The sequence below is a fragment of the Echinops telfairi genome, unplaced genomic scaffold, assembly GCF_000313985.2.
Source record: "Echinops telfairi isolate 266 unplaced genomic scaffold, ASM31398v2 ScPeMD7_7469;HRSCAF=8507_1, whole genome shotgun sequence".
In the NCBI taxonomy this organism is placed as follows: domain Eukaryota; kingdom Metazoa; phylum Chordata; class Mammalia; order Afrosoricida; family Tenrecidae; genus Echinops; species Echinops telfairi.
The window spans coordinates 11,839,288-11,854,434 of record NW_022111373.1 but is presented as its reverse complement, the minus strand read 5'-3'; positions in this window follow the sequence as shown (position 1 = coordinate 11,854,434).

Sequence of the window (15,147 nt, the reverse complement as noted above, 5' to 3'; positions counted from 1 at the left end):
AGAGAGAGAGAGAGAGAGAGAGAGAGAGAGGTGTTTCCCACCTCCAAGAAAGAAAATACCAGATTTCCCAGAATTCTCAGGAGAAGGCCATGCCCATACAGAGACCGCATTGGCTATGATCTGATTGACAAGCTAGACTCCCCCCCTACACTCGTAATCCTCAAATTTACAAACGATTATATAAGTACCACACAGCCCAATGGTAACCACTATGCCCCAGGGCTTCCTTCACACAGCAATCATCGCACAGCTGTATTGCGATTACACCTGTGCTTTAATGACTTTTTTTCTAATACATCTGTTTAATTAACTTGTGACTAAAATTTACTTTTCTCATGAGCAAAGAGGCATAGCACTCCAATGTGTGGATCACAACAGATTATGCGTGGCATTGGGAAGAATGGGAATTCCAGAACATTTTGTTGTGGTCATGTAGAACCTATCCACAGCCCAAGAGACAGTCCTCTGAGCAGAACAAAAGATTACTGCGTTGTATAAAATCAGGAAAAGTGTGCATTAAAGTTGTATCCTTTCACCATACTTATTTAATTTGTATGTTGAACTAATAAACTGAGAATGTATGAAGAACATAGTATCAGGATTGGTGAAAACTTTTTTTATAAGCTCTGATATGCAGATAATACAACCTTACTTGTGGAAAATGGAGTTGAAGTACTTATTAATGAGGATCAATTATTACAGTTTTCACTGTGAATTACACCTCAATACAACAAAAACAAAAATCCTCACAACTAGACTAATAAGCAATTTCACAATGAACTCAGAACAACTGAAATTCTCCAGGATTTCATTTTACATGGATCCACAAGTGGTGCTTAGAGAAGCAATAGTAAAAAAAATGAGAGGATATGGTATATTAGTCAAATCTGCTGTGAAAGACCTCTGGAGAGTCTTAAAAACCAAAGATCTCATTTTAAGAACTAAGGCGCACCTGACTCAAGCCAAGGTGTTTTAAATTATCTCATGCATGCAATTAAAATCAGCAAACCAAATCCAAACTCGCTGTTATTGAGCCAACGCTGACTCTCCGAGCCCCTATAGGACAGGGCAGAACGGCACCTGTGGGTTCCTGAATCTGCGCTCTTCACAGGAGTAGAAAGCCTCGTCTTTCCATGGCAGAAGAACTGTTGATCTCGGGAACCCAATGCATGAGCACTACATCTCTAGAGCTGCTAATTAAGGGCATGGACATAGGAAAGCAGCAATGACAATAATTAGGTCGGTGGACATAGTAGAGAATTCAGAACAAAACCATAATCTACAAGACTTCTGAAATAGAATTCTGACATCAATAACACAAAGATAAAGATTTAAGCAATTAGTCTTGAGACAACAATGAAGGAATTTGAGAAAAATCAAGTTAAACCCATACCACACACTGCATATAGTAAACTCAATGAATCCAGAACCCGTGTAAGGTAGAAACCAGAGAGAGAAGAGAAACTATTTCCCACTAAAATGAATAATAGAAATGTGATGAGAAAAACCAAACAAATTTAGAAAAAATGCTGATGCTGTACTCTGCCGAAGGCGGAAAAACTTAAAGACCGGGAAAAACAAGGCAGTCTTTTGTTCCGCCTCTCACAGGTTTCACTATACTGGGATTAACATGACGTAATAAGCATGATGTCTATTACAATGGCAGAGGGAGCCCTTGTGATGTAGTGGTTGTATGTTGGGCTGCTTATCCTCAAGGTCAGCAGTTCAAAACCAGCAGCTCCGAGGGAGAAAAAATGGGAGAAAAACCTGCAAGGAGTTACAGTCTCAGAAACCCACAGGAAGGGTCACGATAAGTTGGCATTGACTTGAAGGCAGTGAGTTTGGTGTTATTACAATGACAAATGACAAAAATACCTGCAACTAACAGTACAGATAAGAGGCCAGCCCTTCCCGCCCCCCGCCCCCAACAACCATCTTTATTGGGAGTTAATACAGATATCATATCCTTCCATGGTTCAATCACATCAATCAGTTTATACAATTTCTACCACAATCAGTTTCAAAACATCCTCTTCGTTCTTGAACTCTTTGATGTCAGCCTCCCTTTAACAAACCCACCCACCGTGCCCCCGGAGCCCTTCTTCACTGGTTGTGTCTATAGCGCCATCAACAGATCTCTCAGTTGTTGGTAAGAAAAGGGTAGGCAATCCAGTTGAGAAAAGGGCAAAGGTCATAAACAGACAATTAAAAGAAACCAAAAACTCTTTGAGTGAAAAATAGAACACGAGGTACACATTCCATTGTACCCAGATCTGCCTGAAGGGTTTAAATAAATGTTTAGCCTCCCCTTTAGTAAACACGCCCACACACACTTTGAGAATCTATTTAGATTCTGTTTTTCACATATCAAATTGGAAAAAAATTCAAAAGTTACTTAACACTTGGTCAGGTTAGAGGGAAATTGTTGTTAGGTGCCACTGAGTCTGTCCCCACGCCCAGCCACCCGAGTTCCCACAGAAGGAGTCGGCCTGGGCCTGCCGCCAGCCGGGGGCCCTTGTTGCAGCACCTGTGGGCCCCCTTCTTGTCGAAGGCCTTCCACTTTGCCGCTGCTCCTCGACTTTTCCACGCATGATGTCCTTTTCCACGGACTGGTGTCTAGTGACAACATGTCCATAGTATGTGAGGCACAGTCTCACCGTTCTGGCCTCTAAGGAGCACTCTGGCTGTATTTCTTCCAAGACAGATCTGTTTCTCCTTTTAGCAATCATTGGCACTTTCATTATTCTGCTCCAGCACCACAGTTCAAATGCATCAACTCCTCTTTGGTCTTCCTCTTTCAATGTCCAACTTCCACAGGCATACAAGCCACTTGAAAATACCCTGGCTTGGGCCAGGCACATCTAAGTTGTGAAGGTGACATCTCTGCTTGTCAACACTCTAAAAGAGTCTTGTACAGTGGATTGACCTAATGTCAGGTGTCTTTGATCTCTTGACTGCTGCTTCCAGGAGCAGTGATTGTGGAGTCAAGCAAAATTAAATCCTTGGCAAATTCAACCCTTTCTCTACTTATCATTATTTTACCTATTGGTCTAGTTGTGAGGATTTTGGTCTTCGTACCATTGAGTTGTCATCCACGCTGAAGACTGCAATCCCTGATCATCATCAATAAGGCCCTCAAGTCCTCTTCACTGTCAGCAAGTAAGGCTGTGAAAGACCACTAATAAGCTTTCCTCCAATCCTGGTGCTGAGATCCTCTTCATGCAACCCAACTTCTCTTATTATTTGCTCAGGATACAGATTGAGTAAGTATGGTGAGAGGATGTAACTCTGATATACTCCTTTCCTGATTTTAAGCCATATACGAAAATGGGCCCTCTCACATACTGCTGATATAACTATAAAATTATACAATCCAATAGCATTATAAAAAACACAAACCATCAAGCGTTGACCCTGAAATCTCATTTCTGGGAATTTACCCAACAGATTCCCCTGGACACATATAGGATGAAGTATTTAAAAGGTGATCGATCTCAGCATTTTCTGTAGTGGCGCAACATTAGAAGTCACCCAAGGGTACTTATATAAACTATGGTACATGCATCAGAAACTTCCATAAGAATTAGAAAGGTTTCTGAATGCTAATTTTTCTGTCCAAAAATGTCCAGATCTTTATTGATAAAATAAAAACTAAAAAGAGGTAGAGAATGATATAATTCATATATTGAAAAGGAGAGATTCAGTGTACCTTTATATTTGCTTTATCTGCATAAAGAGATACTGACAGCTCTCTCTCTTTCTCTCTCTCTCTCTCACACACACACACACAGAATAAAAGTGGTCCAAGGGTATGGGATGAGAATAGGATATGACCAATACTTCTCGGCTTATCTTTTTCATTTACTTCATTTAAAACAGACCAAAAAATATATTTTAATTCTTCTTTCATAGCAGATATCCCTCAAGTTCTTTATTTTTCTGTCCCCATTTAAAACAAAATGCCTTAAAGAGTTGCTATCTATAATGTCTCTGCTATTCATGCAAACCATTTCTGAGTCAGGCTCGTGCCTCACTACCAATAATGTCCACAGTTTCTAAGGTTAGTAATGACATCAGCTGGTCAAATCCATTGTACTCCTGACAATCGTATACACCATAGAACCAGATGCTGCCTTTTCCTCCCAGGGTCAGTTTCCTGCACTATCTCCAAGATCAGTTGGGGATGGGACTATTGTGGTTCCAAGAGTTTTCACTAGCTGACTTTCAAAGGTTAATTACAAAGCCTTACTTCTTAGTCCTTGTTTGTCTGGGGGAGCTCTGCTGAAACTTGTTCACCATTAGAGCAACACATAAACCTCCACCAGCAGACAGGTGGTAGCTGTACATGAAGGAGATTGGCCAGAAATCAAATCTAGGTCATAGAAGGCTACCAGTGTCCCGCAGATGTCTCCCAATAAATATTTTTAATGATGAGTGTCCCTGTTACTTGTCACTGCAAGTACCTTGATCTGCTCCAAGACTCCCAAAGAAGCAGCTGAATCAGGTTCCTACTTCAATCAAGCACAAAGCTGGGGAGTATTGTCAGAAGTGTGAAGCCGTCACCCAAAGGAGGCTGCATTGAGAACTGGGACAGTTTATGAAAGTCATTATTAGCATATTTTGTTAAATAGTTCTTATAAAAATGGATTAAATAGACTCTTACGGACTTGATTATACTACATTGTCAGGATAAATTCATATTGCTCTGGTAATCACTGGCTACCTAGTACTCCAGTGCCCAGTGTCTGCAGGGGTCATCCTTTGGCCCAGGTTAAGTATGCCCACATGTTAGACAGGATTCTCTAGAGAAACAAAACCAGGACATTTATAATTATATATATTTATATATATGGATAGATAGATATAGCACAAAGGAATATAACAGCCAATTAGTTCACACACAGCAGTACAGAGGGCTAACTTCAAAACTCACTTCTGTGGAACAGTTAATATACTGGAAGTCTGTCAACTCAAGAGGACTGCTGGGTCCAAGATAAAGGAAGCAGACAGCTGAGTCTTCCCTAGGGAAATTCAGGCAGTCTGCCCACAGGTAGCAAACAGCAGGGTAGGTCACCAACAGTCAGAAGCTCAGGAACTTAGCAAAGCAGGCCCAGATGGGATATTGAACTTAAGCAATGCAAGATGACAGGATCCGCCAGCCTCAAGCTCAAGCGATATATATACCAGCAGCGTGGTAAAGCAAGTCTCAAAGGAAATTCAAGCTCTAGCAACATGATCCACAGGTTGACTGTCCCACAGGTAGTGAAGCTCACAAGTTGAGGCAGAGTACTAGCTAAGGCAGCCACAGGCTGGTCTGCAACAGAGAGCAAGAGAGGGAGAGGTAGGGCTTGCCAAGCCATTTATCTCTTTACCCTCCAATCAAGCTGCAACCTTATTAATCCCACATGTTCCTATTGGCCAGATTGGCAAAATAAACCTACCTATCACAGCCCAGTTTGCCAGTTTCAGATTGTTCCCTTTTTTTCTGATAGGGATGGGCACCAGAATCCTATATCTGCTCTGCCCTGTTAGTACATTTTCCCCTTACAGAATCTTAGCATTTCATTTTCCACAGAGTTAGCAAGCTATTTACTTTAACTATTTCGATACAGTACCTTCCTTGGTTTGTGCCTAGGTTATATCCCTGTTACTTTGTAGCATAATATTTATGTTGTCCTTTTAAAACTACAATTGCTTAGTAAAAAAATGTTCTTAGTAATAATGCAAAAATATAAATTTGAGAGAAAGAGAACTCTCTTTCAGAATACTTGGCCACATCTGTGGTGGAAAGATGAAGGCCTTCAACAAGAAGAATAGAGAGTAATGAGGGTAAGTTTTCTATCTTGAGTTTTTTTCTTTTCTTTTTTTCTTCATAAATTCAAAAACACAAATAATGAGTCTCTGTATAACCCCGCTGGAGGGGAGTGAACAACGCGATTGCACATGGATGGATATGTTGAATGGTGTGGTAGAAGATACGGCAGTCACTCAATCAATCAATCATTAAGGGTTCCTGAGGGGTGGGATGTGGGGGGGAAGACATAAAGGGGAGCTGATGTCGAGTTCAAGAAGCAAGAAAATGTTTTGAAACTGATTGTGGTAGCAGTTGTACAATACTGCTTGATGTGAAGCAACTATAGAATGTTATCTCCCAATAAAATGATTAAATAAAAAAAATAGTCTGTGCTCTGGGGATTAATGTTGAAAACAACATATTTTAGGTTTTTATTATGGAACATTTTAAACATATGACAGTAATGACATCATTATAACGCCCGTTACTCATCAGCCAGCTTTAACAATTACTGATAAATGGGTGATCTTATTTCACTCTGACCCATGACAGGCAGAGTATAGCCATTGGGCAAATCTAGCTCTATTTTTGTCAATACTGTTTCACCAAAACACAGTCACACTTACTCATTTATGTATCATTATGGCTGCTTTCGTGATAAATGGCAGAGTCAAGTAGTCACAACAGAAACTGTGTGGCCTACAAGCCTGGCCCTTTACAGAAAAGTATGCCGACTTTCAACCTATACCATCAATCAGTCTCTAAAGCAGGTGTCCTCAAACTGCGGCCCACCGAGGACATTTATCCGGCCTGCCGGGTGTTTTTGCCCCGTTTGTTTCTTCACTTCAAAATAAGATTATGTGCAGTATCTTGAGTTTTTTCACTTTTTCCTGAGATACAATTTTGAAACCAATATCTGACAGGAAGAGAACAGACTGTAAAAATTGATGAATTCTCTTCTGTCCCAACTCAGATTGCTACTCAGAGCTTGCTAAAAATATCTAAATTTTCACTTGTATTAAGGATCTCTCAGAAACTAAAACTACACAAACACAAAAAAACCGGAAATCTAACACTGTATATACTCGAGGACAAGCCAACCCGAATATCAGCCAAGGCATCTAATTTTACACAAAAACTGCATAAGCTATGTGCTGAAAAACTCAGCTTGTACATGAGTATATACGGTATGACATTTCTCTCTCTCCTAAGTCAACACATTAGGAAAAATGTACTAATTTCACTCTCTAATCCTATTTTTTCCTAAATAGAGCATTTATACACCACAACATGAAAATTTAAGAGCTTCTCCCATTATTTGTGCTCCTATTTGTCCATTTTCTTGTCCATATGAGATTAAGATTAAAACTGTGTGTTCACATCCCACCCCCAGTGCTAGGGATTGAACTGAATTCTCCACAATAGGTGTTGACTTCCTGGCCCTTGTAACTGTGGATGTGATCCTGCTTGGAAATAGGGTTTTTCTTATTACGTGAAGGAGGCCGTTGTGCTCAGTTATAAAAGAGAAGCACAGACAGGAGAAGGTACCTGGAGGAAATGTGATGCCATGTGAGGATCAACCCGTCAAGGAACCAAAGAGTGCATGAGACTACCAACAAGGAACGGTGGCTGTGGCAGTTACACACTCTCCTGTCAACTTGAGGGAAGGGATGGAGTCTAGCCTGTCAATCAGGTGATAGCTAATCTTGCCTCTGTGTGGCATGGCCTTCTCCCAAGGATCCTGGGAACTCCTCTCTTCCTCCTTGGAGGTGGGACACATACTCTCTGCTTCACATTCATGATGACAAGTCACATGGAGCTATGCTAATGGAGCCAAGCCAGAGCCCTGGAGCTGAAGGAGCCACGTGAAGACCCACGCCAGCACTGAGATGCTTCCACCACCACTGGATTCACAAGACTTTCCTTCCACTGGCCTGTGATCATCCTGCATTGGGCATCATTGCATGTGCTGCATTGTGGAATTATAAAGATACTTTTCCCCAGCTTTGTCTCCCCTAAAGACATGCCAAACATTATGGGTTTTTTGCCAGCATATGGTGGGAGGTCAGATGCTTAGAGACATCCTCCCTGAAGGCAGTCAGTTGCCAGAAGGGTAGGCCTTGCTCCCTGCTGTTAAGGACAATGGGCTACTTCCTAAAGGCTTGTGACCATTAGCTTGGTTCCTGTAGGTGGGGTTCAAACCCTACAGATAATGGTTTCTATGGAGATCCAGAGAACAGATCAAACAGGCTCAGTCACATCCAAAGTTAGGCTGCCATCCTGAATCTAGGATCTGCCCATCTTGTCCCATGTATACCCCCAATCCCTCCTCTTCCTATTGCATGTATATCCCTAGATTGTCCCCCTCTTATTGCTGTATAACCTATAGTGCAACCCCTTCCTGTGATGTATGTCTTTACCTGTAATTAGTGGGCTTACACTCCCCACCAAAGACATATAGGCCTAGGTTAGCAATAAAAGGCACTCTCTCAGGCTCCCCCCTTCCAACCACATTGCATGAGTCTGAAGAGAAATTTATACACTGGTGACAGACACATGGGCTAATATCAGACTTATAGACTTGATCTAGACTGGGCTGGGATCTTTTCTTAATATTCAATTGCTCTTTTATATAAAGCTCTTTCTTAAACACATATGAGTATCTGTAAATTTGTTTCTCTCGTCAACCCAGACTATCACAGAGACTGTGTGGCATGATGGTCTAAGTGCTAGACTACTCGGAGGAACCTTTCCAGACAGTTTGGGAAATTTGCTTTTGAAAGAACGCAGCCCTGAAACCTCACGGAGCCACTACCCTCTGCGCAAAAAGGATCGGAGTGACTTGAAATCAACTGGGTGGCAACCAACAAACAACAATTATTAAAAAGAAAAGAAAGCCCACAGATAAGATCCTGATTAGGATTTTTAGCCTCCATAGCTGTGTGCGGAATAGCTGTTTCCTCCTCAGGCAAAAATCACAGGACCACCACCTTCTACGGTTCCTGGTCCATGAGAGAATGCTGATGGCTCAGGCATGGGAGCTGAGGAAGGAGTGGCTGGCCTGTCTCCCTGTCTGAGATGAACGGCCACTTGCCCTCTGTCCCCGACAGCCGCAGAAGAAGGCAACAGTCTGCAGCCTCGTCCTTCCCTCCGGTCTGTGAATAACTTGGCTGATGTGTTCGTGCTTCTTTGAAAACCTTCAAAATGTGAACTGTCCCTTTGTGTGTGACCCTGTCCCTTGCTGCAGGCTGCGTGCAGGGAATGCATTTCAGCCTACCCCTAATAAAGTTTAGGGTCCTGGAGTATCTATACTGTGGGGATCCCTGCACCCTAACTTTTGGCTATCGCTTTTGTATAGAAGTTTTCTCATTGCAGATCGGGACCCCTCTTGAACACGTTCCTAATGTAAGATTAGAGCCAGTCTGTATGTGATTTTACACATATCTGTGAGAAAATAAATTTCTTTTAAGCAACCCACTTGTGGTATTTCTTCTCTAGTAGCACCATGCACTTGAGAAGCCCAGGGACATAGAGGAACCATCTTTTCCACTTCCCTCTCTGTCTTCACATGCTGTCTTAGTTAGCTAGGACAAGAGCCATTCATTACATCATTATGCTGCTTGTTAATTACAGCAGCAGATAGAGTAAATAAATGAGTACAGGCAGTCCATTCCTAAATCTGTCTTTAAATTGAATATGTATGGTAAATTGGAATAGTTAAATGCTGTTTGTATCTAACACCACTTTGTCAAATGTTTGTCTAAGTATTTAGTATACAGTGTATCTTTATCTAAAAAAATGAAACAATACCATATACACTCAAACACCTTTAACATCATAATGCAGTAATATTATTAACAGTTTGATGCACATCACAAAGTAGCATTTGTTATTAAGAAGCTTTGTACTTACCTTGAAAAGTTAATACAATAATAGGCTTATAGTTTGTGACTCTAGGCTGTATGCAAGTTAAATGGCCCAAGCTTACTTTCTGAGCTTCAGAAGCTTAAAACTAAGAGGCATTATTTCTTGTCTCCGGAGACAATATTCAAGTTTGCGAAACTCTAGGGAAGATACACAAGAGTTAGTTGGTGGTATGATTTCCAGAAAGGGGATGTTGTACCTTTGCTAATGTCAGAGACTAAATACCAAGAAAGAGAAACCCTAATTAGAACAGTATCGGGTTCTGGTAGACAGCAAGATCCCGGGGCCTCCTGTTCCCAGCCTGGTGTCATGTGGGAGCAGTACAGTAGCAATGGACTGGTGCATGCGCAGGCAGTCTGAGCCAGCCTGAGGGAGTGCTTTGTGCTGGTGTGGCTTGGGATCAAAGGCAAGTATTCTTCAAGCTCTCTAGAGGGGCATGGTGGTAAAAATAGAAATGAAACAAAAAACACCTTGAGACTGGAGAGGAGAATGAGTTAGCAGTGAATAATGATTGTAGACCAGTAATTTTTGGATAGAAGGCCTGGCAGCACTGTCAACTAAGCCTTGGATTGCTAACTGCGCCGTCAGTGGTTCAGCATCACGAGCCATTCCGTGGGAGAAGGATGAAGCTGACGGCTTCTGTCAAGATTTACAGCTTGGAAACCCTAGGCGGGGTCTCTGTAGACTCTCTGTGAGTCTACTTGACAGCAGTGAGTTTTCAGCGCACTGGTGTAGGATGATCAAGTTGTATGGCCTGTCCACCTGAGTCGGCACGATGGGCTCAGCAGCCACGGCGCAGTTTCCCCACCATCTCTCATACTTACTGTGCTGAAGGACAAGAATTAATTACTACATTTGCCAGAAAACTTTTTATCTAAGTATCATCCGTCTGTGTATTTAATTCAAGATCTTAGGAATATGAAAGGACTTCAAAAATTTCATGGAAAAATAGGTTTCAAAGATAATGGAATTCTTCCGTGGACTTTTTGAAGCCCCCTCATATGTACACATGTAAAATATAATTATGAAACAGGGATCCCAGTCTACTTTGTGGAAACTTTAAAGACAATTTAGAGTATCATCTCCATAACAGATAATTATTTTAAACAATGCTTCAGCTACTCTTATTGCAGTTTAAAATCACAGTATCTTGAGTATTCATTTTAACATAATAACAGTACAAAAATTTTGTGAATAATTATAGTTCCTAATGAGAAATCCTGGAATATAAGCAAATTTCAAACAAGATAATAAATGACTTCCAATGTTATTAATGGTGATGTTTCATAGAACATTTCAAAAGGTAGATGGTTCCAACTCTTCAAAGGCATGGTCTGGAATGGATGATAGTAATGAACCAGTTTTTAAAATACATTTTTGCTAATACACTTGCATAAGCAGATAAAATAATTCAGAAAAATTGCTGTACAAATGTTTTATTGAATTAAAAGCTTAGTTAAAACAGCAAAGTGAAACTTCTCCCTGCCTGAGGGTCACATGAACCTAAATATCCTTAAAAATGCGGACACAGCAGGAAATAATAGAGTGCTGAGTTTCTTCATTGTCTAAAATAGTCTCTAATGCAATTTAAAAACAAGGTTTCTTAAAAGAAATATAATATCACTTTATTTTCTTAATATTATGCTATTGTTGCAGTTTAAAATTACAGTATCTATAAAGTTCATATTGAGTGTGAAGTAAACAATCCTTCCATCAACACAGCACCTTCTCTGACTCTGTCTCTCCTACCACGCTCACTAACCTCTAAGGAAACGATGATTAAATAGGGTCCCCTTAAATAATCCGGGATCACCTCCTTATCTTGAAAAGTTTAATTTAGATGATTATAGCACGATAAGAAAAGGAGGCACACTGCCCGTGACCTCTCTACAAAGTCGAGAGACAAAATGAAGCACACAAGGATGGTCATGCTGGACCCCTGAACCTCAGAGGAAGGCTAGAGAAGTGTGGGTGACATCAGCAATGACATCTCTTGTCCATGTCCTCTTCTGAATTGGGCCTGAACCTCTGGCAGCTCCCGCTCAAGGTACTGCTACAACCAAAATTTTACTTGCATGTGATATCAATGAGATTGTTTTACAACTGTGTCTTCTGTCTGGTCATCGTTCTTTGGAATGGGCACAAATAGGGCCCATATTTTTGGCTATGTAGCTGCCTTCCAGTCAGTTGGCCAAGTAGTTCTCTTCCAAATTTCCTAGCATAGATGAATGAGTGCTTCCAGTGCTTCATCAGCTTGTTGAAACATTTGGATTGGTATTTCATCAATTCCCAGAGCCTTGTCTTGGGCTAATTCTTTCACTGTAGCTTAACTTCTCCCTTCAGCACCCTTGCTACCTCCTGGAAGGGTGATGGAAACACAGAGAGAGATCCGAAAATGTTAGGCCGAAGACTTCAGAGGCTGGATGAAGCGGGCAGGAGTCAAGGAGTATAAGTGGTCTCCAGAAGCCAAAAATGGCAAGGAATTCTCCCCTTGAGACTCTAGGAGGCATGAAGGCTTGCTGACACCCTGATTTTAGTTTAGTGAAAGACATTTTGAACTTATGGCCTCCCAAACTAATATAGGCTGTTTTTAGCCACCACATTTGTTGTCATTTGATAGAACAGCCATAGATAGACAGGACAAAGAAGCTTAAGGCAAATACAGAGGGAACATCAGGTCAAGAGTTACTTTCCTCAGGCTATTTTTGACTTCCTCTCAGAAGTAATCCTTTATGTTTTAAGATTGTGGCTTTTCACATATCAGGAGGCAATCAACATAAAGCACCGAGAGCAGAGTTCTTGAATTGAATAATACAGTTGTTCCTTCAATAAACTATGTGCATTTTATCCAAGGGAAGGATCAGAGGTTGCCCAGATTTTCAATGTTAGTCTGTGGCCTAAAACAGGTTTAAGAAAAGCTAGATCAGGATGATGGTTTATATCTAGCTTATTAAAAAAAAATTGCCTATCAGTCCATTTTAACTGATAGTAACCCTTTGGCAGAGAGTGGAACTGCTCTGTGAAGTTTGCAAGACTCTAAATCTTTACTGAAGCCGATTGATCTTATCTTTATCCCACAGAATGGCTGACGGGTTCAAACCATTAACTTATCTGTTACAATCCACTGTGCCGTCAGGGCTCCTTTTAAAAAATTCATCTGTAAAATTGAAGGTTATAGTTAGAATTGCAATTTATGCAAAAATAGGAATTTATGCAAACATAGGAATTTTTGCTGCAGTGACAAACAGAATGAAGTATATGCTAGCATATCCAAATGAAGCCCTCATGGCACAATGGTTAAGTGCCTGCCTGCTAACTTGAAAGTTTCCAGTTCAAATCCTCTGCGTGACTCCTCAGAAGAGAGGCCCGGGAATTTGCTTCTGCATAGATTATAGCCTAGAAAACCCTGTAAGGCAATTGCAGTCTATCATGTGGGGTGATTAAGGGTTGAGATTGACCTGATGGCATCTAACAACATATCCATAGTGATAAACTGGAGACCCTCCAATTTGAGGTTGCAGATGAGTTCGTTTCAGCCTCTTTGGTGTCCAAGCTGGGCACATTGACAAATGGGAATCCTCTCACTCCCGCTATTTGTCTGACTCCTAGAGTCAGCTGTGTTAGTATACAGTAAGCTTTTGGATGTATAATCAGACTCTATCGTATCCATTTAACTTATTATGTTCTCATTTAATTCTTGCAGAAGTCTGCTGAGGGCCAGAGTCTCCTGAGACACATGGCTAGAGTGAGCTAGGGGTTTCAATGGCAGCCATTATTTTCAGTGAGTCTAGGAAGCTATCTGGATTGAGATTTCGTAAGCACCACACAAAGAAGAGGGTATCTTGCACAACCACGCTGTGCAAGGTCCGCAGTGATCCTCAATGTGGTGCCAGCCCAAAGCATCAGCATCACCGGGGAACTTGTTAGAACTGCAGTCCGTAGGTTCCACGCCAGACCAACTGAATTAGAAACTCAGAGCAGGGCACAGAAATCTGGCTTTAACCAGCCTTCCATGTAGTTCTGATGCAAAAAAATGAGAACAACTTATCTGTCTACAAAGGATGGTACTGATGTTGGATGCATTAAACAATATTCAGATTATAAATTAGGTTCTTTGCCATGGGAGAAGGACACAGAGGTAAAAGAAGGAAGGGAAAACAAATTGACAGAGGTGGGGGGAGAGAAATTAATTGTAATTTTTTTGTTTTGCCTTTTCTTTTAAAAAATTAGTATAATCCTGTACAGCTCACTCGTGATGTCAAAGAGTGATTTCTTTCTAAGGCCTGGGTCTTAACCTAGGGAGCACTGGGGAAGTCTGACAAAGTTTCCAGAGGATTACGAACCTCTTAAACATTTGTTCCTGTGAATAGATGGTTACCATTAGAACAATAGCTCAGCCTTGGCTAATGACCTGTAGTCTAAACAGCTAAGCTTATAATATCAAGGATGTTCATCATCGTCAAATTAGATTAAAGCAAGATGCATCCCAGGCAGTGATGTAGGGCAAACACCAATGGACACATTACTCTGATTATAAAATTTCTTAGCCATAATCACTTGACATGCGCACTGAAACCCTGGCACGGCCTTTCTCAGTTTAATGTTCAATCAGGGGTGATGAAACATGGGATCATCATATATCAAATGCTAAATGGGCCCAAATGCTGTGAAAACCTGAAAACAAGAACGTGTGATCTGTATCCGAAATCTACAGGTCAATTGGAGAGGATCACCATTGTGTTCAGGTGCGGTCAAGTCCATTCTGGCTCAGAGCAAGCCCACGTACAACAGAAACGAGCGCTGCCTGGTTTTGCGCCATTCACGCCCTTGTTGTGCTCGAGCCCGCTGATGCAGTCACTGTGTCCGTCCATCTTCTCAGAGGTCCTCCTCTATCTGTCTGCCTCTCTTCTTTATCAAGCATGGCAGCCTTCTCCTGACATGTCCAAAGTACTTGACATAAAGTCACTCCATCGTTGTGGCTAAAGAGCACACTGGCTGTACTTTTTTCAAGACAGATTTGTTTGTTTCTTGGGCAGCCGGTGTTATTTTCAATATCCTTTGTCAGCACCATAATTCAAATGCATCGATTCTTCTTCAGTCTTCCTGATTCAATGTCCAATTTTCACATGCACATGAGGCCATGGAAAATCCATGGGTCGGGTGAGGCACAGCTGAATCTTCAAAGTAACATCCTTGTTTTTCAACACTTTATAAAGAACTCTGTGCGGCAGAGTTACCCAATACAATGTATCATTTGATCTTGACCGCTGCTTCCGTGAGCAGTGATTGTGGGTCCACACCAGGCCAAACCACTGACAACCTCAATCTTTTCTCCATTGTTCACGATGTTACCTACTGGTCCAGTCATGGGGGTTTTAATCTTCTTGACATTGAGTTGGCATCCAGACCGAAGATTGAAATCCTTGATT